The sequence below is a fragment of the Gallus gallus genome, chromosome 1 (assembly GCF_016699485.2).
Source record: "Gallus gallus isolate bGalGal1 chromosome 1, bGalGal1.mat.broiler.GRCg7b, whole genome shotgun sequence".
NCBI classification, from domain to species: Eukaryota; Metazoa; Chordata; class Aves; order Galliformes; family Phasianidae; genus Gallus; species Gallus gallus.
In genome coordinates this window covers 25,688,578-25,714,055 of record NC_052532.1, presented here as the reverse complement: position 1 = coordinate 25,714,055, position 25,478 = coordinate 25,688,578, and the positions used below count along the sequence as shown (strand labels likewise).

At 35.8% G+C, this 25,478-nt stretch overlaps 1 long non-coding RNA gene across 2 annotated transcripts; it reads left to right on the top strand.

Moving 5' to 3' along the window:
• Positions 1-1,346: 1,346 nt before the first annotated feature.
• LOC107052646 lies at positions 1,347-25,478 on the top strand. 2 transcript variants are annotated; one of them, XR_006932233.1, is made up of 5 exons: positions 1,347-1,389; positions 1,712-1,778; positions 9,115-9,206; positions 17,838-17,882; positions 20,492-25,478. It is a non-coding gene; the product is annotated as an uncharacterized LOC107052646 (long non-coding RNA). The 2 variants fall into 2 exon arrangements; XR_001465262.3 differs by lacking the exon at positions 1,347-1,389 and having other exon boundaries at positions 1,662-1,778.

Below are 25,478 nucleotides of genomic sequence, written 5' to 3'. Positions count from 1 at the left end.
CCTGGATAAGACAACGTAGGGCACATTTAGAATATACCAATTGACTTAAAAGAACATTTGTTAATCTTACTTTTAGCAAATGGTAATTATTCACATGCTGTAGCTTTTAAGTTACATTTTATTTCTCTCAAGGAATTCCTAGTGGTCAGATCTGTATGTCATCATGTGGCCTTTTATTCCAAGAAAAGCTTTCATTTAAGTAGAATGGTAATGTTTAGGACATCAGCTAGCAGGGGTAGGAAAAACACCTGACCATAACCCACTCAATTAAGTGCCAACATTTGTACTCATTTAAGCGGGAGAAGGATGGAGATCTTACCTCATGTCGACATGTGTAGCAGTCAAGTATTTTAGGCATCTGTGCAGTAACTATTAATATCAATGATTTCAGATCATTTTTCAGTTTCTTCTTCTTTTTTTTTTTTTTTGTTTTGATGTACTTCATGCATTTATTCTAAATGCCTTTCTTTTATCTAAGTTGCACAAATAGCTGTCTCATTTTTTCCAGTATTTCTAATACTTTATGCTAGTTTGATTTGGTAATGCACATACTGGTGCGCTGTTATTTACTTTAACTAACCGGCAAAATTTTCAGCATGATTACATAAGGGATAGCCATTCAATCATTAAAATAGCAGTTTTGAACAATCAGCATTTTTTCTTCAGATGAGGATGAGATTGTTCTCATTATATTTTTCTGTTTTGATTTTGTTATCAGATTGTGTCACTCTGTAAGATGTTGTTACATGCTGGACTGATATTTTCTGGCGGAAGCTATTGACACATAAGTAAAGTAAAATAAATAAAATAAATAAGAGACACTTCTGTATTATTCATACTGACTGCACATCACAGCCAATAAATCAGTTTTGAAATTGAACGCAAATCGCTGTAGGTTTGTGGGTCTAAATATTAAAATGCTAACACATGCCTCCTTTATCCTGCATCTTGAAGACGTGGTATGAGCTTCTTGATTCAGCAAGAAGAGTATACAAATTTGCAAAATTTCATGCTCCCAGAGAATAAGTTTCTTTTCATTTGTAAAATTTGGTGGGGGCAAGGTGTTGGGGGAGAACCTTTATGGGAGGTAACAGCCCCTAGTATACTGTATCTGCATACTGAAATATTCTTTGTCCTATTTAAAAAGAACTTTTTCTCCCGCATATTCTGTTCTTACACTTCCTACTAGCTGATGTCTAATTTATTAATACCAGAAAGCCTGTGGAAATGTATCTAATAGCATACATTTAGAATGAGTAAATGTTCTAATTGGTCATTTCATGGAAGTATGTCGTCAGTGTAATTAGACATTGTTTATATTAGCAGTGTATCGAGTAACATGAAATGACTAGGTGATTCTTTCTGGCCTAATGTTATTAACTAAACAAAGTAAGTTAGACTCTTTATCACCGTTACATCGGATTAAAAATGACTGGAACTAATATACGTGCAGTTGACAAAATAACTAGCCCTCTTAGTTCCAATTAGTCCTCAATTAAACTGTATCAGCAGTGTTGTCAGACTTACAGCTGCACTGAATTGTCTTTGAATCTCATTCCTTCAGTTCTCCCTCTTGCTAGTAAGAAAGTTTCAGACATGAAAGTGTTAACAGCTCCTTTGAAATTACTCCTATTTAAGAAGAAAAATCATATTACTTTCTTAATCTTTCTAATTCTATTCTCATAAGATGATCTTGGATTTGTTCCTTTAGCACAGACTCTTTAGTGCAGTCCTGATTTCTGCATTAATGAATTGAGAAGATGACATCAGGCTCTTAGGTAAGTGCTATAAACTCAGTCATATGATTTTTTATAGTAAGATATCATGTGTAAAAAAATCCAATATTTTGTCCGTTCTTACATCAATGTTTCTTTGAAAAGTAACAGTTAGATATTATGTCGGTAGCACACAAAAGACTACGTGGTAGTTTATAATTTACCTTTTGATCATCACAAGAAAAATTTCTACTGGGAAATGAAAGCCAAACATAATTCACTAAAATTACATGGAATGCCCTCTAATCAATACAGATAAATCTAGAGTTTGTTGTTAAATCGATCCTCTCCTTTATAGAGATATACTGTCTTGATTGTTTTAGGGATAATTATTTCACAGGGAATTTTTACGATGATTAGTAGAAATGAGACAACAGTAAACTTGACTCAGAGCCACTGAATTACTGTAGTGCGGAGTGCATTTGTCTCTTCTAGTTTGAAGCTTAGTGATATCAATACTGATTTATATCATTTCAAGCGGTGATGTTTTCCTGAGAGAAATGAAGTGAAGCTGATTTCATTTCAGAAACGAACAGCCTCTGTGTTTGTTTTTCTTTTATAAAATCGTCAGCTCTTGCCAATATAAATACTCACTGATGCAGACTTTCCCTTCCTGCTTTTATCACTTAGGCTGATTCCTTGACATACATCATATTGAAAAAGTCCAGATAAACTTCGGAGAAATACAAAAATGTTTAGACTAGAAAGACAAAGGTTGAACTAAAGGATTACTTAAAATGGTGTTATTGAACTGTTTCTATACACATGAAAATGCAATTTAAATATCAAAGATGTAAGAAGTCAAAAGTTTTCTACTTCAGCTTCCATTTGTAAATGGAGAGCTTTGTAAGTCTGCATGATTTTAAGAGGTCACATAAGACAATGCAACGTTTAAAAGCATAATGAGGGACAGGAAGAGACAGAGGGGGTGAGTTTCTATGAAATGAAGTAGATGTAATTGCTTGCAGTACTCCGTCTGAAGCAAAAGAGAATTGCTACGCATTATTCAAATAAATATACGATACTGTATTCTTGGCTAACGTAATAAAATGCACACGGTATGTATAAAGGAATAGTAGATGCAAGGCTTGAACTTCTGCACTGTGCATGCAGTCATCTAAACTTTTCATTAATAAGGAAATGGTGAATTATGTAATTCAGACAAGGGTGTCTTTTAATACAGGCAGTCTAATTGACAACAGTTACAATTCTGTGTAAGATGAAATAATTCTCTAATGAATAAAATAATAAAAAATGTTTGTTTTTCTCTCTGATCATTAAAGCTTAATGTCTATTGCAAGGCATTTCTTTCATTTAACGATTTTGTTGGTATGTGTTTTTTAAATGAGTGCTTAATATTACTTCTTAGCACTTTTTCAAGGGAAAAGGAAATAAAGTTTTTAGTATTTATAAGAAAGCATGTTCCATGATTGCTTATTAGCTCGCTGTCATCAAAGTGAAAATCTAGTTTAAATGGTCATTCCAGAAACATATCATTTCCTCCTCTCGTTGTTTGTAGCTTTTACTTGAGAGTTGTACAAATACACTCAAAATTTTTTCAGAGAAATAGGAAAGAATTGAGCATTGATGGATATTAAATGCTGTGTTCTCAAAATGGGGCTCTTGCTCACTTCCATTTGGTCTCCAGATCTTATTTATGCCCTAATATAGTATATTCTAGCTATAAAACTGGTGGTAGTTAATATGTAAATTTTGTTTACCTAACTTTCCAAAATAAGACATTTCTCATAGCAACAGCTCAACTTTAATTAATCTGGGGATGGTTTGACCTGCACATACGCTTTATTTTAAATTGCTGCAGAGATTTGTCATGTTTGTCATGTCAACTTTTTCAAGTTTAAAATCATATGAGCTAAACAGCCGAGATGCTGACCTCGGCTGCTGTCGCTGCAGGAGCAGCACTGACAGAGCTCACAGGATCCAAACCCGTGCTGCTACACCCGTGCTGCCTTCCAGGCTGCGCAATGGCTATGTATGGTATTGTTGTAACACTGGAATTTATGAAATGTACTTCCATGTTTGATGTACTATGTTTGACCTAGCTGTGTGTACAATAGAAAGCTGCAATGTAAATCCTCCCTTAATTGCTATGACATACACATCAATGAAATTAAAATAGATGCAGTTTAGTTTAGAAGCTGAGTTTCTGTCCGAGCCTATGAGATGCATTTGTAATAGCGTTGTGAGCATGGGAAAGCAAAGCTTACCCTGCCTGGTCAGTACACAAATGTTACAAACGGGCATATTGCATCCATAAATCATTTCTTTCTCAAGTACGACATTTTATGAAATTTCACTGCGCAAATTCCCTTAGAATTATTTGTGGAGATGCACATGTCAGTGGTTACTTTTTCTCCTGGAAAAGTGATAAGGCCAGAAGATACGCTTGGAGGTCGCAGGCCACGAATAACCTTATACATATTAACAGTTCTGCCATATATCAGTGTTCCTGGATTTCAGGAGTCTTTGGAACGTTAAACCTTCTGTCATTTGCGTCCCTACTGGGTTTGATTCTGCTGAGGTTTAGTGGAATTATAAACACGTATGAAAATATGCAGAATATATTTCTTGTTCGAAGTGATTATAATGTGACGTTTCTGCACTGCAGCATTCATAATAAAGCAAATGTGGTGTTTCAGTGCAATATGACATCTCGAGTAATCTTCTTAACAAGTAAGCAGTGTAAGACAAAACATCCACTGTTTTACCTGTTTTACTTAAAGATAGGGGACTAATGGACTTTTCCCTATAAACTTTCAAAAATCTTCCACAGCAGACTTCGCCTTCAAGTTTTCAAGTCCTCATAGTCTGCAGACACACTTTTGTCAAGTGAAACAATCTAACATTTGTTAAGTTCTTCCTTACAAATAAAACAATAATATCGCGAGTAAGTAGCTACAGTTTTTAATCTATTGATCATTTTGAGCACCAAAGAAGATGACTGACAGTGAGCAACATTTACCTGACACCCTTGAACATTTCACAGAGACAAGTTGATATGAGTTTGTATAAATACTAATATTAAGCAGAATTAGCTTTGGAAAAAATAAAGAAATTGTACTGAGGTGAAAATTGTCACTGTCAGGAGAAATGAAGTTATATCAGAGAACAAGTGACATACAATTTTCTCTAGAGTGTTTTTAATAAAAATAGCTTTTCTTTGAATATTTTGAAGTCAAACATGAGAGGCAATCTGTGCGTTTGTCAGAGTTTGAGAGTGTGAAAAATTGCTGCCTTAAATCATTTAAGCTGAAAAGCAACTTCTTCCTGCTGAGATAATTTCTCATTGACTTACCGTGCAAGCCCTTCAGGCATTCCCAGCTCAGAGCAGAAGTTTTCAAGGTAAAAAACATAGAGAGAGAACATGGTAGAAGCTGGGACAAGGATCAGCAGCAACTCCAGGCGTTCAGGCAGATCTGACTTTGATTAATTAGAGAGCTACTTTTCCATTTCCACATGTACTGCCTGATGGAAAGGTAGAGTGGACCAGGATACACAAACTTGGAGTTGACTCTGCTAGATATCAGCAGGTTTTGACATCCTCTGTGGAGCTTGCAGGATAGCTGCTTGGGAAGAGCAAATTGCTGAAGCACAATTTTAATTTATTCGTTCTCCTAATGCAGAGAAATTGTCTGAATTGAAATAGATTTGATTTTCATCTGAGAATAACCCAGTTACTGTAAATGTTTATGCTACGTGAATATGCAACTACAGTACCGCATAATGAAGGCTCGGTTATTTGACTGTTTTGTCTTTTATGTGAGTTTTTTAAGTACTTGATTTACACCGTATAAGACATTAAATGTCTTCTATCTCCTTGTAGCATCACAATACAGATAATTTGAAGACAATTAAAGTGTTTTTAAAACGCAATTAAAAAAAAAAATGACTTAACTTGCAAGGGAATAAAAGGGAAATTTTATAAAAGGTAACTTCTATAAAATGTTCAAATGCAGATAAAAATGCATGCTTTTTATTCTTTTAACAAGTGAATTTCTAAGGAATATTATTAAAAATAGAATTATAAAAAAGTCCTATTATCAATAATAGGCATGTAGTTAATAAAGTTGGGGGTGGGTTAAAGAAGGTTATTCCTTATATTCCTATGGTATTGGTTACGTTGGCTAGTTCTGCAGCTCTTAGTTATTAAGTACTATTCACTGACTTGATTCAGAAGACACACATCTCACCTTGAACATGAACTTCCCTCTTAAAACTTTCTTCTTACAGCTCTTAAGAGTGTTCCACTGGTTGGGACTGCTGCCTCACTCTCTGTGGGGCTGGCAGCCATCTGGGAGGTCCACAGCACACACAGCTCTCTGTAACGTTAATTGGCAGCAATCGTTATTGGCCCCACCCAGGATCAGGCATTAAGAGAATGACACTTTGTGGATTACAGGTTTATTCACCACCTCACTGAAATGCCATGTGTTTTTGTTTTTTTTTTCTAATACTCTATGTACCAGATTTATTATTCTTATTATAAACTGCTACTGATGTATCGACCTGCCCAGCTTGTTATTGCAGAAAGAAAATGTTGTCATACAGGAAATTTGTTTCCTGAGAATTTTGTTTTCACAATTTACTTTCATTGCAGTTTGCTGTTGACTCAATCCAAATTGGCCACTGTGGCTACTGACCGCATTCTTAGTTCTGAAGGAAAATTTCTGCCTTGGTATCATCCATGTAATAATTTTCCAAGTGTTGCATGGCTACCAGCCCTTGCTGTTAGTTCTTGGAAATGATACAGAAATTTAGGATCTGTTCATAAAGTCTCCCTGCAACACTCTTAGTATGCAATCTTGGTTTTGCTTCTCAGATGAGCTGGGAAAGACAAGTATCTTGAGGTGTAGCTAACACAGTTGTCTTCCCTGTTTGACTTTAACGATGCATACTTGGTAGTTCATTTACATATACAATCTGTCCCACATACCTGGATAGCAAAGGCAGAAATGAGCACTCTTCAAAATATAGTTGTTCATCACTAAATGTAAGATTGTGATGATGGTTGCTGTTCCAGCTCCTGATATAAAAACCACTAAGGATTTTGCTCTTGAGAAGAGGTAGTTCAGGATGAGGAACTGTGGCACATTATCTACAGATTCTTTCAAAACAGAAAGCCAGGGATCTTTGGAGACAAAAGATGCCAGTACTCAAAAGGGTATCATCTACTATTTTCTTTAGTGTGAGCCTCTTGACAGAACTTAATGTCATTTTCAACCTATACAACATTTTGAGGTTTAAATGTCATAAAACTACTCCTTCTGATGCCTTGGACTCAGGAGTCCAAAATCAAAGTTGACATGTAAAACAATTATTAGGTTGATAAGTCATACATATGGAGGTAGATTCTTTTGTAGATCCATTTACTCTCCCCTGAGTATTCCTCATATGTACACCAACATGTAGCTAATTTGCAAAAACTGAGTTCAGGAAAGGAGTCACCTTTGACTTGTACCTGAAGCCCTCCATGTTTTTGTTTTCTTCTTAAATTCAAGTGGTTTTGTTCCATGGTGCTCTTAGACAAATATCATCTTCCCTACACTTGTTAAAGTCAGGGGCAATGCATGCAAGAGAGAGAGAAGAGGAAGAATATTAATTGTAAATGTAAATTTGTTGGAGGTAAAGCATCTTGCATGTTTTAAGGTGGCTTCAGAAATGTATATATTACATATATTTCGATTCTTTGGACTCACACCACTGTTTAGACTGAAGTGGAATTTAACGTCAAATACATAGATGAATATCACAGTGTATGCATCATTTTTTATTCAGATTGGTAATAAGCAGTGAGGATCTAGAGTGTCACAAAAATAATCAACTGTGTCCCAGACCAAATAGATTCTGGTGGATAATGTTGCTGATGGGAGATGCCTTAGTAATTATTCTTCTCAGTAAAGAAGCAAAAATAGAACTAACCTCGTATTTCTCAATATCTAAGAGCAGTACATTTTAGATGTAAGTCCAGTAAAATCAAGGAGAACTAAGTGGAAATTCCTAGTGAACAAAACATGATATTTGCCAATTTCCATTCATATTTTTCCCTTCCCTCCCCCCCTAACCGCCCAACCCCCCCCCCCCCCTTTTTTTTTTTTTGAGTTTCACTGATGGATGGATGCATGGAACGTAATGTTGTGTCTACAAGTCAGTACCAAAGCGTGTGCTTTTTGTGTGTGTGTTTTTTATGATTCACGGATGGGAATTCAGGAAAAAAAAAATAAGAGGAATGATTTTCCCACAAAGGCAGACATATTGTTAATGTACATGGTCAATGTGTTGGGAGAAATCTGTGTTGGATTATCACAGGGAAATAGCAGCAGACACTGAGATCAGAATTCTTATTCCAAGAAACGAGGGGGGAACTTTATGCAGACATGAATAGAGGTCTTCCTTATTTCTATACTTCATACCCTGTCAACAGAGAAGTTGATCATTTAATTCTAAGCGAGGGAAAACATACTGAAAATCAAAATCAAAAGACCCTCTACATAAGCTCCTAGAGGCAGAAACATTATTTCTAGCATTTCATTTTTATTTAACTGAGATAAGTAAGTGCTATAAATGCTCAAAATAAAGAGATTAGAAATGTGGTTTAGCACAGTCAGGGATGACAATTATTCATCAGAAATACCTACTCATTTTTTTTCCTATTTATTTTTCTACATTTTTCATTGACATAGTTGCTTAACAGACATTTTTGATATTGATAGTTCAGGGAGGAGCAAATGCAGGCACTAATGACTTGGATGAGTTTCTGCTATTTGAATTTGCTAGAGATTTTATTAAATAGCACTGTAGCTCAGGACAAGTTGATCACATTTCACAGCCTATTTCCCCATACTCCCTAAATGATGATTTACTAAGAATGAAATGCATGTACACATACTCAGGAGCATGTGTTAAAGCTGTGCTAAACATTTTCCATGTAACTTCCAGCTGGCAACATTTTGCCAGAAAGCCTGGTACTTGGGAATGATAAATAAATAAAATAAACAGAAACTTGTGCTGTAATAAGGAGACAATGGAACAGCTGCAGGGCATGGAGTAAATTCAGCTTGACTTGATGTGGACACATCAGTTGGATTTTACCCAAGAGATATTAACAACATTCAGATTCCTAAAGGGAGGACTGTGGAGAGGGAAGAAAGGATCTCATTGGGAGGTCTCTTAGCACATTTGGAAAAATAAACACAGAAATGGTGAAAAATAATATTTAAGCAGCAAAATCAGCATTCACTGTCCTCCTGTAGGATGTTGAACTTGTCTTGGGTAGAAAAAATAATGAACAGAGCTTTGTTTTGTTTTGTTTTGTTTGGAGGGAGAATGGGAAGAAGACTGAAGGGGGGCTGGAGCCTGTTAAGGAAATTTTGTGACAACAGTCACCACGTGAAGGAGACAGAAACAATGAAGGTAAGGAAAGAAAGAGCAAAAAGGGTGTATCAAGTGCACTTCTCAAGGGTACTACTCATTAAAAGAAAAGAAGAACTCTCCAGTGTTCTTTAATTATATTTGTAAGGGCAAAAGTAACACATAGCACAAATACTTCTGTCCATGAAAATATTTTCAGTTAAAAGTAAAGGTGTGAAGAGTTCCTCAGCACCAGTAGTGGTAACTACAAGTTCAACAGCAAAAGCTGCAATAGGTGGCACATTTATGTCTGTTTTTCTTTACCTTTCATGGGTGGGCTCTCTTTTAATTTTGCTTATGGTTGTGTACATTAGTCTTTGCTGAACATCTTATAATAACAGCCCACTGAGTCTTGTGTTATTGATGTTCTTGTGATATTTAAGGCTAAATCCAAGATTTCTTTCTCATATAAGGTAGTTCTATAAGTTAAGGTTGGTATAAATTCACATTTATATCTTTAGTCACCCACATTTGAAAACTGTAAGGACAGGTGAAACAAGAAAACAGAGATCAAGCTTGTAAATCATATACATAAAATGGGTATATTGGATTCCTGTACATCGATTTCCTGTTACTCAGCTCACAGGCGGAAATTTCCAAGTTGGAAACTGTAGTAGTTTTAGAGGAAGTAAAATGGAGTCACGTTAATCTGCGCTCTCTTATGTTTTCACTCAAATGTACAAAGGAGGATAAGCGAGAATTTCCAGCATAACTATCACTCTGACTTTGTCCAGATGGTTTGCCATGATCAAATGACTTCACTTTCCTCATACATGCTCCTCTGCCTTTTACATCCTTGATATCTCGGTTTATACACGTGCACATGCTGACTTCCTCCAGGACACCACAGCCCATCTTGATAATTGCACTGCTAAAACTACCTGCTGTGTTAGAGGTCAGCAGAAGGGCCTTAGCGGTGAAGTGGCACTTGCCTATCAAAATGCAAAGTACCAGGGTGAAAGAAGTAAAGCTCAACTATTCTATGTTACAAAACTTGAGACATTCAAAGTCAAGTGTATAATTCTCATGTTCCAGTACCCAGAAAAGAATGTCACAGCATGACTCCATCCTCATGATGGAGGTTGAAAGAAGAATGAAAAATAATGCAAAGTTATCTCCTTCTTGTTAAAATTTATTGTAATCTTATGTTCTTCCTCCGTTATTGAACTGAAATAAGGACATTTTAGTCCCACAGATAGAATATTTCATCTAAAAACTGCATAAACTCTGGATTTGAGATTTTAGAACTCACAGTACTTGTCACTTATGAATATTCATACAGACCACAGCAAGAACTAAATTCTGCCTACAATGTTACATGTAGGAAATCAACTAGGTAAATTATAAATAGATAACAATATTTTATGGAATATTTGAGAAATATCAAAGACATCCACAATAAAATTATGGTAGTAAAAACATTTGGGATAATGCCATTGTGGACCCCATGTGTTAGAGATAAACAAAATACAGGATTCCATCTGAAAGTCTTAGAAAATCTGGAATTCTTCAAGCTAACCCAGTAATCTTATTATGTTACAAGCAGGTCAGGTAAGTCACAGAATTCAAAAGTCTTATACAAACTTCGTATAAAGGAAACTAGGAAACCAAGCTAAACAAAGACTTTATCTTAATGGAAAATAAGTGTTTATCTGAATAAGGGATTTGCCTCCTGAAGGTCCCCCCTAGATTTTATTGTTACTGATAATTAAAGACAGGAAATATTTCACGCTTGTATATATCCCTCAGTTACAAAGTAAATTTCAGAGTTGTTGATGGTGAAATAATAAATGTTTAAAATATGATTTTCCAGGGCTTTCTGACAAGGCAATATTTGTACATGAAAAGACCTAATTTTACCCTTGCAAGAAATGGACTCATTACAATGGGAAATATACTAACGAGAGCAGACATTGAGTAAGTTTCTTGGTTTTCAGGACTGACTTCCATCTGAAGTGTTAGACATTTTTTTGTGTGTTCGCAGTATTCCCATAAGAAATGAAAGTGACTTCTTAAAAACAGAGGTAAGGGAGAGTTGAGATTTCTAAAAATAAAGGTTGGTGGCAGCTTAACTGAGCAACTGGCACATTGCTACTGGAAGGAAAGGAGCACACTCTCTCTCTGCCTCGCCTCTATTCCAGTTCAGTGTATTAGATTTTCTTTTCCCTTCTTATTAACATATCAGAAAACCACACATTTGATCTAATTGATTTGTTTCTGCCATTTTAAGGAATAAAAGTTGCCTATGGTGAAGTCTGGCAAGCTCTCGAGCCAGCAGTATATGAAGACCAGAACTTTATAGTTGATCGGAAGCAGAAACTTTGTTTTCTGGCACTGAATAGCTGTTAGCTCAACTCTTTGCAACTATTGAGATCATATTCCAAGATGGAAAGTCTTCAAAATTGATGTTTTGGTTTGGTTTAGTTTTTTGGTTGAGGGAAAGGTCAGCCATGAATAATCTTATTTTGTGACAAAAATACTTCTTGACATGTTGGTTGTGTGTGGCAAGGGAAGAGGGACCAAACTGTCAGAGCAATAGTTTCTTTCCAAAAATCTTTGTGAGAACAGATTCCCGAAGTGAAGAAGTGAAGAAAAACATGCAGTGGCCTCAAATCAAACTTACCATTTAAGACTTCTATTTCAAAATGAAAAATAATAATAGTTTAAAAAGGTATTTAATGGTGCTCCAAGCTTTCCTTTTGTTTCAGGAATTTTCACATGTATAACTGGAAAAGAAAATTAGAGACTTTCAGAACTTTGGCTCTGGCCTCTGCCTATGGGAATCTGGAGCCACACCACTGGCCTCTCATTGATAGTTCCTTACTAAGACTGTAGGCACACGGGCTGGAATTCTATCAGGCACTTGAAAATATTCCACTTTCTCTACATAATATTCTATTCTTTCATTGACCATCACCAGCATAGATGTTTACCTGCATAACCAAGTCTGCAATCTATTTTCTAAATTTCTGCAGATGGAGAACACAGCTCCTCCTCCTCCAGATAAATGTCTTAATCTTTAGGATAAATGTTAAAATGTTCTGTAGAGATAAACATAGATGCAAAAGAAGACATGCCATAAGCTTAATGCTTGATCAAGATAATTCTGATGTTTAAAAAGAAAGGGTTCTTTGGGAGTATTGTGAGTGAGCCAAAGAGAAGGAAACATTTCTGGTTCTCTCTCACTCAGAGTGACAGTTTCCATTTCTTAAATGGCTTTACTGTCAGTACTTGCTACTTATTATATTCAAAGTTTACTGTATTTGGGTATGTCTTCCATCTTCTGTTCAGGTCTCATTTCTATAGAACAGCTTCACTTTAAGGATCTTCGCCTGAAGGTCTGTGATTGACAAAGAAACACCTCTGATAACTTGATCTTTCCTAAAAGTATCCACGCTGAGGTTGCATTTACGTTGGTGCCTGCCAGATCACATCCCCAGGACTTCATCTTCCTCGGGGCAGAAGAACTGAAGACGTTCAAAGAGTGCAACACTTGCTTTTTGGGAGCCCACAAATGCTTTAGTCTATGTCAGAGAAGTGTGTCCTCATGCACCAGGTGCTGAGAATCATATTCTGTCTTCAGTTAAACGCACAAAAAATCATTAAAATCAATGCACAGGTAGAAGTGAATGAGTACTGTTTAGCTCAGAAATTCTGGGCTCTCATCTGTAGGCTTAATAATCTATTGATAGAATCATCTTGTGTTCCAAAAGCATGCCACGGCTTACTATAACATGTTGTGATTGTGCTGTGCTTTCAGCAAAGGTGGGTCGTGTGTTTAAAAATGACATTTGCTTTACCATTCTGCCTGAATTGTGGATAATGTTTTAATAAATGGTATTTTTAAAAAGAAATATATTATTTGATAAAATTATTACTCAGACTAAATTCCATCAAATTGTCACAGTTGTTATGCGCTTAAAAAGCTTTTGCTCCTCTATTATTAAGTGGTAAAAGATTATAATTTGATAAAAATGGATACTAAAATGACTGATTTTTAAAAGTATGTTTCAATAAAATTCAACATAAAAATTCAAAGCAAAATGTAAAAAAAAAAAGATTTTCTTTATTATTTTAAATCTACACATTTTAAAATATTTCAGTGAACAAATTAATGTTGTAATAGGAGGTACATCACATGTACGACACACTCTTTAGCTTCCAGCGCTTGTTCACTCCATTATGTGGTGATTCTTCAGCACATACTTATATACTATTTACTTTTTTTTACTATAATAGATGCTGTGTTTACACTGTAAACATTAATATGACTACAAAAGAGTCCATGGTAATGAAAAAGAAGACAGCAAATTGCAAACCTGGCTGAAATCATGAAACCCTTTTAAGTCAAGAGATTTACTTTTGGGGGCATATATAATTTCATATCTGGTAGAGGGGGCCATAACTGCATAACTGTGCAGTTACATAACTACTAAGTACATTGCAGCTTATTTTTCTTGTGCACGAATGTAACAGTAATCACTCTTTTTCTTTGCCCTCATACTAGCATGAGTATGAAAACTGCAACAGGCTATTTTTTTTCTTGTTCAGGTTAAAATTAATCAAATCAAACAGTACTTAACTAAGAAGCAGCTTTCAAAAGAGAACTCTTGGGAAACAGAAGAATAAGAAGCTTTGAAGGAATTTAAAAAATGAATGAATTAGTAAAAAAATGACTTAGTAAGTTTGATTATTTACTAAATCAGCAATATGATTGATTAGATAGAAAATAAAAACGAACTGGTATGGCAAGATGCTTCTGTTAAACAATGACTATTAAAGACAAAAAAAGACAGGCACTGGTGTGATCTTGAGATGTCAGCCCTTGATCCAGGTATAATTCATGGAATCCAGGATGGAACCAGTTCCTCGGAGGATCATTTTGCACTTTCCCTTGGGTTTTGTCCTTCATGCATGTGTATGATAGTTACAGCCATAACCTATATAATATTATATAACATCATATAATATATATATTTGTAATATACAGGCTCTTCTATAAAGTATCAGGAGTACCTGAATAGTAGAGTGAGTTACTGCAGCTCAGGCTGCTGTAACATTACTACAATACCATCTCCAGCATTATTATCACAGAAACTTACTGCACATCTTTCTTCGCCCTGTAAGTGGGAAGACCATGTTAGACTCCAGTCAAAGGCAACACTCAACTCTGAAGACATATTTCTATACATTGACAGGAATCAAGTATGGCATAAATTTCAAGTTGTGTTTCAGACTGAAACTACAGCTGTGTCCTAACTGTGAAATATTGAGGAGAGAGAATTAATCAGTCCATCAATCAATAAAATAATACCAGTTCAATGCATTCTGAAAGGATCCATGGATGATTTGTAAAACTGTAGTGTAATAGTCTGAGAACTTCAAAATATTTTTGGAATATGCCAATGAGCCAGGTATCACCACTGGATACTGAGCTTGAGATCAGGTGTGTAGATGAAGAGACAAGCCAAGGTGTACAGTGTGACCTCTGGACGATATAAAAAACACTGGAAGACAAGACCGGAGTGTAAAGTAGAATGCTATATGGGACTGCTGAATGCAGTCTAGTATCCTTGCAAAGGGAACTGGTAGTGGGTTTTCATTTCCAGCACAAATAATTAACCACTTCATTCTGGTGACATCACAGGAGACTGAGGAAAAAGGCATGGAAATACAGTTGGTCTATTAAGGAAATTATCAATTGCCTTCAAAGGGTAAAATAAGATTGATTACAGAGTGGGGAGGTCAGCTAAGCATTTCATCACAGTGCAAAATAAAATAATACTCTAGAATGGGAAACAACATATTTGGTGCACCTGGGCTGTTATTTCACCTGTTTAAATGATTTATTTCTCCTCCCTCCCTAAGTGAAAAATTGCATTTTCAAATTTCAATACCATCTGAAATATGAAATGCTTGAAAAATTCAGACTTCCCACCCTATTTGTCTGGTATGAACTGAAGTATATTTTTTCACAAAAGGGTATTTATTTTACCTGTGTTTTTGCACTTAAAAAAAAAAAAAAAACAACAAAAATTCAACATGAAAACTCAGGAAGATACCTTCTGGAAAATGCTCTAAAATTACGTAAGCATATCAGACTGTTTCTTTTGTTTACTTCCCTGATCTGCTTTTCAAATATCCCTCAAATATGTGAATTCTAAGAAGCATTTTTAATAGTAGTTTATCATATTTTTCCATCTCTGCATACAACGCCCTCTGTTGTTGATCATAAAAATGCTGGATGCGTACATGCAGAGTATGTGCCCATCTTCCTTCCAAGTTTTAAATACATTTGCAGTACAAGATTGCTTGTACAGTATTATTCACTCCTTTCCCATCTACCTGATAAGGATCTCAGATTTCTCATTTCAGTTTGATTGTCATGATGTCTGGCTATTGTTAATATTATTATTTCTTTTTGCTCATGGTAAGCTGGTCTTCAGGAAGTTTCTGTATTATTTCTACTAAATGTATTGTCTAGCTTGTGCTATTGGAATTTACCAAGTTCCCATAAACAATCATTATCTGCACAAAAAAAAACCCTATGACCTTAACACAACCTAAAGGCCAAAGATGAACCTCTGACCTTAAGAATTTTTCTCTCATTTTAGTTAAAGACAGCACTTAAATATTAAGGGATTCTTTCTTGCTAATACAAACACAAGCCTGGTTTTTACAGTAGTATTTATTTATGACTTTTTTATATCAAGGCTCTCTAAACTTCTCCTGTAAAATACTATGTCACAGTTTCAAATAAAACTGTCTACCAGAAGGGATTGACATTAGTTACGAGAGAGAGTAGCAGCAGCTCTTTAGACATATAACTACTGTGCCATTTTGATGTAATTCAGTTTAAATTTCAAACATTTCTATTTAACATAATCAAGTGGTATGAAATCTTCTTTTAAAATGGCAAGTATACAGTACTAGCTCAATTGGCACTTAGCAACAGTCCTTTTACAATATGCACAATAGCTTCCAGCAGGGAGTTTTTTAAGGACCATCCTCTGAGAGCACAAACTCACACATGTACAATCAGGAGACATCAAGGTTCTATCCTCAGCTCCCCTTGAGATGTTATTTAGCTAATGTGCAAATGTTACAGCTAAGCTGTTAGCCTGAAAAAACAGAACAAGCAGTTGTGTGCAGGTACACAGCTTTCCTTTTTTTTTTTTTTTTTTCATTCCAGGTTATCTCCACATTAAAATTTCACATACAGTAAGACCTAGAAAGGTGTAGCATGTGTTTTTTACTTAATAGGTAGATTTCTGCATTAAAATGCTCCACTGCAGTCAAGTGCCCCTTCTCGAATAGTTTTATATAAACAGCAAAGCACTGTTGAGCAGGTATACAATCGTTACTGGGTATTCTCTGGTTAAAGTACTGCTGGAAAGACATAGCTCTATCACAGGCTGCCATCACCAGTAAATACTGCTATGAGTATAGCTGTTTTATATCCAATGAAAAGAAAAGATCTGGCCCTGCAGTTAGCTTTCCTCGAGAGAGTCAAATCCTGGCAAACAAGCTCCTCGTCTCAATTGTAAACCTCCCATACTTATTGGTTGCCTTCCAAAAACTGTGCTGAACCATATAATAAGTTCAGATTTCATTAAGCCCGGGAGCAGAGGGAGTTTCTAACATGCTGCTACAATCATGGCATAATGTTCTGAATTGGATGATTGTGTTATAATCTCATTCCAGTTGGGATCTTCTTTTCCTAATAGAAGGTTTTTAAATCCAAGATAGGAATATAAGAGGGAGTACCACACTGCAGTCTGCCACGTTGCTTAGACACCATGCACATGGAAAGAGCTGATGACATTGATATTATTACAGTAATGCTGTCCTGGGTGTAAGGACATATGGAAAGTTGCAGTAGCAACATGGTAACATCATGATGACAAGCCCAGGAGACTATCTCTGCCTGCTGATAAATATATATATATATTTATATATATATATAAGCATATACATGTATATAACTGGTAAAAACATGACTCTGTATATAATCCTTGATGACAGACTGACAGACATTTTTATCTAGTCAAGAATTGCTATTTTCTTTTTTTTTTTTAACATAAGCATCTCAAAGTGCAGAACAGTAGAAGAAAGAGAAAAGGGGCATACATGTGCAAGAACCTATGTAAGGGACGAATATTGTCCTATGTGTGAGACAATTAGTTAGCAGTGTAACGCGCTCTTGAAAAAGGTGGTTTTTGGCGGTACCTCACCATAACTGAGATATCCATGGACTAGCCTGAAAATCCTTCAAAGCAAAATTAAACTGTTTTATTTCTTTAAAGATTATTTTTATTATTGAATAATTAGGATATGAGTTAATCAGAAGACTTTGTATTTTCATTACTGGAGAGAAAAAGTAAACAATTTCTGGGGGGTCAAAATATTTCCTTAGGCATGTTCTAATAGCTGTGTTTTGTTTTGTTCATTTTGAAATGACGTTTCAAACTTAAATATACTTTTGCTTAGTAAAGTGAACTTTAAAAATTTTCTAAGCAAAACTAAAAGCTTTATGGTTTAGACTGATTTTTTTTTTTTAAACCTGCAGAAGGCATTGAAACATATTGGTTTGGTTTGGGATCAAAGTAATACATTTTCTTTTTTTTTTTTCAGTTCAGACAGTGAAGCAGGGAATCAGTGATTTGCACATCTCCGACTGTAAGTACTCAAGGGCTTCAGTTGGTTTAGGATCCTGTCCTTAATCCAGTCTATTAAGTATGCCCATGTTCTAAATCTGCGTGATTTACCTGCTGAATAGCAAAGTGAAAGACCTATATTTTTTATTTAATTCTACTGGCAAGGTATCAGACACTCTTGAGACTGATGATAGCCTAAAATCTTTCAGATTGACCCATTCTAGCAATTAGCCAATATTAAAGTCAATTTTTTGTATAACTATGTCAAAGCCCGTAGCAAAACTTAACTCTTCTTTGACTCCTTCCACTGGTTTTCAGTATACCGCTGGACCATAAAACCAACATATTTGGTCCTCAGAGTCAAATGCTTTATACAAGTCTTTATTTAAAAGATTGATGATAAGAGTGCACAGTAACTCATGAGAAATTTAGATGGTTGATGGTGGTTCACTGGCTGTACCAGTTTGAGAGTGGTTGTCTCTCCCTGTAGACATGACATCTATGTAGACACAGCAAAAAGCAAGACTGACACTCTGTGGTGCAAGAGAAGAATGTCTTTTTTTTTTTTTTTTTTAATTCTATAAAGTCTATTTACTTTTGACCACTCCTGTTACTTAGGTATGGTGCAGACTGCTTGAGAATTCACTTGTCCCTAGTACCAATATTAATTTTCATTTTTTGTCTGTTGAGTGTTTTAAACCTTCTTTTTTCCCCCCTTTTTTTATTTTGCTTCAAAATTCAAAGTGCAGCAATTTAAAAAAAAAAAAAAAAAGGTGACAAGTAGAATACTGTCCTTTTATTTATTTATTTTTAACAGAATCATTTTATAATCATAGCCAGTTAAAAAAATACATCTATAACAAGCTCCAAACGAATTTTTGGCTGCTTTACAGCTAGAAAATCTTAACTAATTTTGAGCTGTTAAAAAAATCATCTGGGCAGACAAACCTTTCTGCCAAGTTTTAGGTGGATGAGATCCAAAGTAGCTGATATTAAATGTGAAAACTCAGTTCCTACAGTTGAAATGCCAAGCTGCAGCATCAGGATCCTGATGCTATAACTTTTAAGAGGGCTAAGTGGTGTAATACCTTACATAATTATTTTACTCATGAGCAAAAAGGCCTATCACTTGTAAGCAGACCTTTAAGTTACAAGGACTTTTCCTTCAGAAGTGAGTGCCAATCGTATCACCAAACAAGATTGTACTTTGCAGTGATATGCCACCATATTTTTTGGACTTGCTGCCTAATGCAATATCAAAAGATTTTGAAAGAGCATTGGTTATGGTTTTAAGGGTTACTGAGCAAATATTTAATTATTTACATTAAATCCTTTAGGGCAATAAAGGCTAAATGAAACTTATCTCACCTCATTCCTTTTTTCTGTGTTTATCATGGTCATATACAGTACACTACCTGGCAGAATACCAAGAGCTAAAAGTCAGATTTCTCTGATGTTAGTGTACTAGCAGCATGAACAGCTGTTTTCCTGCCAATTTAAACTTTTACTTTTTAATGAAGAATTTAAACCAGAAAAGTTAAACAGTCCCTGGGTTTGCTCTTTACTAGGAAACAAGAGTTTAAATTGGCACTGACTGCTAGATCTCTTATTTAAAATCTTATTGAATAAAAACTAGTAATTTTGTTTAAATCCTTGTAGTTACCTAACATATATAATGCTAAAATAATAATACCAAAAGAACAATAAACAAAATTAAAAACAAAACAACAAACAACAAAAAAAGACAACTACAAATACATTTTATAACTTTTTTTTTGAAGGAAGAGGTTTGTCTTTCATTTCTTATTTGTTAATTCTAAGGAAAGTCATTCAGGCCTAACTCATAAGAGAAATTTCTCCTTTAGGTGTAACCTCAAATCTTTCTCAAAATATTCAGCAGCATAAAATACACACAGAACTTTTTAATTCTATGCCTAAACCATCAAAGGAAGAATATTTCTACTCTTTGAAATAACACTGCAGACTGCTGAGGCTTTCTTTATATTTTAAGTTTAGGAACTCCATTAGGAGGTCTCCAAAACTGGCTCATGCTGCCACTGTCAAAGGGCACAAGAGACTTTACTCACCTCTCTTCCCATATGCCCTCCACATTTTCTGTTGATGGATTTGGGCTAAGGAACCGCAACAGTCTATGGGGCGGGACTACTGTGCACAGTTGTGATCTTGCAGCTGCTGTTCGGAGTTGCAGACAATTGTGTGACTGATTCTGAGGCCTTTGCAGAAGCAGTAGCATTATCTGGTCATAGCTCACAGATGGTGTGACATACTGCGTGTGAGACATCCATCTACTGACCTAGACAGTAAACAACTTATCTAGCTATTAAGGCAAGAGGAGATGCCTGAGGCTGTGCTTATCTCGGTCACTGTCATATTTCAGACAATGGCAATTTCCCAGAGACTGAACTGCCCTACCTCCAACAGGAGTTAGATGTTATACTACCTTGAGAATCTAAGCTATTGCAGCTATTCAGAGCTTAAATTTAAACCCATGCTTACATACTTAACTGACTTTGATGACAAATGGAATGATGTCATACCATCTAGGGTCTACAAATGGGCTTGTCTTAAAAGGCTATGGACTTTTGTAGCTCTCATTTCTTTGTATTACAGGTGCTCCGCCCCTGAGAGAAGAATGCATACTTGCTCAACTCTTCCCATAAAATGATCAACTGGGGATATAGTGACACTGAAGTCATAAATGGATACAAAGGGTATCCATAGTGCACTTTAGGAGAAAGATTTCATAACACCAAGAAATGCTATCAGTTTGTATTTATGATTCAGGCCAGGCTGGATTGGGCCCTGAGCAGCCTGATCTAGTGGGTGGAAACCTGCCCATCACAAGGGGTTGGAATAGATGATCTTAAAAATCCCTTCCAACTGAAGCCTTTATGTGATTTAGTACATCTGCTCATGAAAATTTAACTGTTATATCAGTGGTGTAAATACTTGAACTTCATTCGAAAGAAACAAGCCATCAAAAACTAAAATGGCAACAGAACTCCAGCAATATCCGCACTAACCTAGACCATCATGCGTACATGCCTCAGAGCTTAGAACTCTTTAGAACCATGGCTCATATTTAAAAACTATCTGCTGCTGTGATTACCAGATATATTGAATTAAAACTGTATTCAGACTAACTGTAATTTTGAGTGTTGTCAGACACTTTCTGTGTTGAAATGGCTTTTCAGACAGGCTTATAGAAACCGAACACTGTACAGCTCCTTATGTGTCCAAGAAGACAGAAAAAAACATTCAATCTTTACAATACAGAGAGGAATTGACTTACATGGACTTCATAGGAGTTTGACTTCCTAGATGTCACAAAAGTCAAACATGATGAACCACTTGAAATGCTGGAAAATTTGATTCTAATTCTTTGAAGAAAATATAAATGGAGATTTGTACAGAGTATCTTTTCTGAGGTCTTCCTTCCTTCAGGTTCACAGTGCTATCAGCAGCACAAAAGGGTTGCAATTCTATTTCTCAGGAGTGGAGGCTGAAAGCTCCAAACTGTGATGGTCCCCTCACAAAAAAAATGACTCCATATGGAGAACCCTGGTATCTGCGAATATTTGACCAGATATTATCAGGCATCTTTTCTGATCTGGTTGCCGAGGAACTTACCTGCAGACATGTGCAGAAGAGTGTAGCCATTCTACATAGAATTGTTTCTTTGCTTAAGTCTTTCCTTGAAATTTCTCTTTACATGTGGCTGAATAAAACACAAGATTGCTCATCCAATGTGAACTACGAACCCAGTGCTTAAAACCAAATCAATGCAGAAATGGGCTGAAGTATTTGCTCAAAGCATTTTTATCAGTCAAAGGCAAGATATATACATTACAATTTTACACCACAAGGAAACAACCACTGAGTACTTGAGATGTCCACAAAAAAAAAAAAAAAAAAAAGTAAAATGAATGTATTAAACCGAGTTCATAGTTATGTAATTTTCTAACCAAAATGACATCCAAATCCTTCCAAAATAAGCATGTCTCCAAAATGTCTTCTTTCCCAAAATATTCTTATGTATCAAGCTTTTCTCTGAAATGTAGTGCTGAAAAATAGAAGAAAATCCATGTGCCATTTGAGGGTTCTTTTCCCTTCTTCTGCACCCTTTCTCATCATGGACTGTATTGGCAACTTTGGTTAGCTTGGCTGCTTCCTTTTTAATCCATGGAAAACTAAACTTGGCCAAATTTTGCTCACTGTAGTTTGTTCCCTCTTCCTTTTCCACACTGTCTCAACTTTCCTGGCTCACATGTTATATAAGCTGAAGGAGTCCGAGTTAATTCCTCACAAATCTGCATGGGAGGAAAGGGACAAGAAGGTAATGGTAAACCAGCCACAAATGATATTGTTCACAGCTATAGATCCATAGAGCAGGTGGCGTGTGCAATGGATGCCTTTATGTTTCCTCATGCAGATGATTTGGTAGCACATGACTAAGCCCTGAGTGCAGACACATGGCTCTGGAGACATTTTCTCAGTTTATGGGGTGAGGGCAAAAAGCAGAATATATATTTCAGAGCATGTTAGGTATTTCTTAAATACTTGATGGTACATATACTGAGTGTTTAGCACATGCATTATGTCTCAAAGTATTCATGCATGGATATTTACTTTTATTATTTATAGACCAGTTACAACATCCAGCTCACTTCCAAGCATCAAGAGTAAATCTATATTTCACACTTATTTTTATAACTGATAGTAAATCTTGTAGATGGTGTGAGTATTATGAAACTTGTCTGACCTTGAGCAAGAAGAAAACCCCACAGGAAGACTTCTATCTCAGAAAGCATCTAGGTGTGCCTGAAAATTGTTGCTTATTTGCAGCCAGAGACTGTTTGAATCTACCCTAGGTTCCTTATTGAAATGCAAGAACACACAATCTTAACCCCAAAATCTCAAAGCCAGAAATATTTTCTTTCACAGTGGATTGAGCAAGGTGTGGGGCCGGAGTTTTTTGGAAAGGGTTTAATCATGGTTCACCAAGAAATGTACACATCAGCATTAAACATCCACATCCAACTGAAATATCAACATTAGGAAGAACACCAGTACTGTATTCTGTGGCTTGCACTCCACTGCAGGCTTGTGCTGCTCAAAAATATTCCACATGGCTCTCTTTTCCTTGTGCCAATGCTGCTCTAAAGAATCAGAAGACTGCCAGTAAAAAAAGAAGCCAGTTAGAACTGCCAGAGACTAACAGATGTTAAAGCTGGGAGAAAATCATCTGCAATCATCTATGATGATATAAAACAAGGAATTTCCCCAAGGCTATCAATCTATAATTACAAAAACTGAAGACACATAAATATTTTTCAGGTAATTTGCACCTGGAATTTTAGCTCTCTACATTAGTTGAAAGCTATGCTTGAACAATTCTGCATGATACACCTTTTCAAGGCTCTGAAAGGCAAAGTGGCATGACCATGTGCCTGAATCCTCTTTCTTCTAAAAGAGATTTGCTACATTCAGAACACACGTGGCAGAAACAGTTCCTGAAATACAATCTGTTGTAATTATGTGGTCTGAGGGTGATGGTTCATCACTGAGAATATGAACAGTATAGATGGTGATGGACCAGCACTGTGACATATGCTACAGCCCTATTTAGCTTGCTCATGTGGTTGTAGTGAGATAGACTATGTCATATCAGGTACATAGCAGAACAAATGTTTTCTGAAAACGTCTTAAGTTTGGTGTTTTTAGAGGAACAGCCTTGAGCTAATGGTGTTAAGGCTCCTTTGTGCAAGTAAAATTCTAAAAGCTGGGTGCATATTTAAGTTTCAACTCCTTTTATGTTATCTTGTGATAGTGACTTGTATTCAAGACAAACTGAACCTTTACTTGCTGCAAGATAAACATTTCTCTTTACATGTGCATATATGGAATGTTTATCCTGAAGTAGTGCTAAGATCACTGATTGGGAGATAATATCTGCTGGGAGGCAAATTCATTCTAATCATGCAGTAGTCCACTGTCTCTGGAAGTACTGGTCAGTGCTAGGTTAAAAACAGTATCAGATGGGGCAAAAAATTAAACATTACGGAAAATCTCTACTGTATCAAGAATGCACTGAGGCTCTAGAGGACTACTTTTGCTGATCATTGTGTGGGGTACTGAGTATAAAGCACTATATTCTGATAGAAATTTGTTCTCTTTTTCTATCAAAAAAATGTTCTACCTTTGAGAATATACGGACATTAAATTTGCTGTGCTGCATCAGAATGGAATTTCGTGTGGAACAGACCTCACCTGGGTTTATTAAAAAACAGCCATGACCAGGGAATGGACAGTAGATGACAGTCTTGGAACCTTTTGCCTGTCTTGCAAGTCATAGTTTGGTGATTTCCTAAACAGAAGGCAACAGGTAATTCTGCATGCATAAGACTTCTTCCTCTGAAGGTTCTTCCTTTGAAAAATCTATTTGACCATTTCTTTATGGATTTGTTAGAGTTTTGGCCTTCATAAAATCCACTGAGTTTCCTGATTAAATTATGGATTCAGTAGAGGAGACTTTCTTTTGGTCATTTAAATCTCCACTTGATCTTTTCACTTATGATGAGCATCATGGTAAACAATCACGTATTCCTCTTCACCATGCTACTGATGATATGGAAGAACCCTGTCACTGCAATCTCTCTTTTCCTACACTTTCCTGGTTATGTCTTTTATGGATAATTCTTCCATACCTATAGTCACCACCTTTGCATTGTGTGCAACTTTACTTGTTTTACTTGTTTACTTGTTACATTTTATCTTTTTTTTTGGGGGGGGCAGGACACTCAGAACTTCACATAAGAGAAGTAATCATAGATTTGTAAAAGGCATAAAGAGAAGGTTATGAAAGAAGTCAGAACACTCATTTGCCCGCAGTGGAGTAAAGAACTATTTCTACAGATACAAATACTTAATGCTAGTTTTCCCTTCCCAAATATTAATAAGTAGAAAACCTTATTACAAAGAAAAATATAAACCTGTTCAAAAATGCATCCATCAAAAGCAATATACAATTCTTCTGTGGAAGTATAGGAAAACTGTGATACAAGAAGTCAAATATTCCGAAGATCACACAACTTCACATTAATTTCTCAAAATTTCCATAGGAGAAATGCAGACTTTTTAGCCAAACCTTTATAATCATCTTCCATCAACTTAAATAACTGATGTTTAGCAGTAAATTCATGGGAGCTGCAAGTGTTCAAACTCTGGAAAAATTTGGCCTCTTTTAGAATTTGACCCTGAAAATAGTGAAGCTAGTGAATGAGTCACTTTAAAGAGAGCTTTTGAGCATGTAATGGTAACCATGTGGGCCTGTGTACTAATGTCAATTCATCGTTTCTTTATCCCACTGTTCAGTAATAGCAGTTCAACCCAGGATCTGTGATGTAAGCCTAAAACCCTATAATGCTCTCATTCAGTGATAAAAAATCTTCAATAAATGGATCCTTCCAAAATACCAAAGTAGAGATCAGCAAGTGGGCATATTCTTCCTTGTACTCATGTATTGTATTTTCTGAGGGATGCTCCAAAAGTAATGCCTTCTATTTTATTATTTTGGCTCATAATGTCAGAAGCAGAT